Source organism: Equus quagga, chromosome 5, assembly GCF_021613505.1.
Source record: "Equus quagga isolate Etosha38 chromosome 5, UCLA_HA_Equagga_1.0, whole genome shotgun sequence".
Lineage (NCBI taxonomy): Eukaryota > Metazoa > Chordata > Mammalia > Perissodactyla > Equidae > Equus > Equus quagga.
Window position 1 is genome coordinate 1,508,634 of NC_060271.1, and position 2,421 is coordinate 1,511,054.

Sequence of the window (2,421 nt, forward strand, 5' to 3'; positions counted from 1 at the left end):
ATAGATCCTGGTCTCCGGGTCATCCCTCTTAGGACTCGAAGGAAGCATTTCTAAAATTCCTTCCCTTTCGGTCCAAGAAGAAGCCCGCCTGGGAGAGTTAAGGAAGTTTGGCATAGGGTTATGTATAAGAATCAAGTGTCTGTATGACAACTCAGCATCGTTTGCAAGGGACGCAGTCGATGTTGAAGGCTTCAATGTGTTTGGGTGGGAAACAGCGCCTTTAACTGTTTTCGGCTTAAGTTATTCGATTAGCTCCACTTGTATGCCGGTCTCCCTGATGAGAAGAGGAGGTCGCCCTTGTAGTATTCTCATTCACCATCCTTCTCTTACCGCCCACGTACCCTTGTCATCGGGAAAGAAGGCTGTTTCAGCCGGCTGAACACATTTTAAATGTCTCTGAGGGCAGACTCTGCCCCTAAAACTCAGCGTCTATTCTTCAGCTCACCCTTGTTACAACTGATATTAGTAATGTTTCTTTTGTAAAATGTTTGTACATATGGTGTCTTTGATAATGCTGTTGTGACTTTTTTAAAAACACGAATTTAATAAAATATGGAAAAGGAACAAACCCAAAAGATGCACTTTGTGAAAACTTGCTGCAAATTTGTATCACTTTGGTCTCCCCTAATTTCCCACGACTCAGATTTCTTATTTCAAATTCTAACACTTTTTAGCAGGAATGGGCATTTCCTATGGTCGTTCTGCTGTTTCCTGAGATACTCTAACTGGCAAGTATAAACAGTGGTCTTCCTAAATAAGATTATTTGGAACCCTCACTCAGACTGCTGGAGCCTGGCTCTGAGGGGGGAAGCTGCTGTTGTTGGAAGGGGACCAGCCTTAGGTTGTCCCTAAACAAGAATTCTCCAGTGGAGGACAACTGGACCTTTGTTTGGGGAGCTGTGTCTCCTTTGAACCCCTCCTAATTGGAAGTAGGTAGTACTATTCTCATTTAGTCCTTGGCAGTTTACTTAATCCCAAGGTATTGGGGCTCCGAGGGAGCTTGAATGACTTTCCCAGTAGTTACATCGACCTGTAGAGGGCTCTCTGCTCCGGCTGCGTGTGTGCATGCGCACGCAGGTTGTTTTCCTAAAATTTACTAGTAATGTGCTTTAGACTTTTACTTCCTGTTAGCTGTAAACAATAGCATCTCGTCTCCTTCACGCTTATCTCCTCGTTTTCCCTTGCTGACTTTCATTTCCGTGCAGCAGAGGGTGTTAGGAGGTCACTGTGGGGTAGCCTACAGGTCAACAAGTTCCTGCATTGCTGGGAAATTGCTACAGCAGTGGGGTGGACAAAGGAGGGGGTGGTTGGTATCTCTGGCAGCAAATAGCTAGATCCAGGACTTCCCCGGGAGTCCATCTCATGTTCCTCTCCCGCCTCTCCTCTTCCTCTCCCGCCTCTCCTCTGCGGTCTGTGTCTACCCTTCAAGGCTAGGACACCAGGAAGAACTGGGGGGAGGTTGCCCTCAGCCGTGCCTGCGCAGCTTGGGCTTGTGGCTGGCAGGCCTGGGTGGAGTGGACACTATGATTGCCAGAAATCTCTATGTCTGGACTCACGCCTGCTGGGGAGGAGCTCCCGTAGGCCCCAAACGTCCTCTTGGGCTCAAATGGGGCTGAAGAGGAGAGAAGGTGGGCGTGGGCGGGCTCCCCAACAGTGGCTAGGAGGCTGAGGTGCCTGAGGTTTAATGGGGACCCTGACAGGCAGTGTGAGACTCCACTCCTGGCTCCCTTGGGGTTTCGCTTCCTGAGTCTCTGGAGTGCCTCTGCTAAAGGGACCTGGGTGGTCACCTCTGACCTAAGCCCTCATTTTACGGAGGAAAGGGCCAGTGACTTCCCAAGATTAATGTCTCTGTGGCCCAGCTGGAATCTCGATTCCTAGTCCAGTGTTCTTTTCACTACATTATATTGTCACTGTTTTTAAGAATCACTTCAAAAACGATCACTTGAGGGGCCAGCCCGGTGGCGCAGCGGTTAAGTGTGCACGTTCCATTTCTCAGCAGCCCGGGGTTCGCTGGTTCAGATCCCGGGTGTGGACATGGCACTGCTTGGCACGCCATGCTGTGGTAGGCGTCCCACATATAAAGTGGAGGAAGATGGGCACGGATGTTAGCTCAGGGCCAGGCTTCCTCAGCAAAAAAGAGGAGGACTGGCAGCAGTTAGCTCAGGGCTAATCTTCCTCGGAAAAATAATTTAAAAAAACGTCACTTGAATGCCTGGAAAGTAAACAGATTAAGGACTGAGTGGGCAGGTGAACAAAGGAAAAAGCCCTGAAGAAGTCCATTCGTTCTTCAGAATGTGGCTTCTGGAGAATTTCTCAATTTCTGAATTAATTCAGGACTGTGAGTCCTGACGCTTTATTGTACTAATTACTAGCTTGGAAAGCAGTTTCACACATAGCATCTTTGGGACATCGGCTTATTGG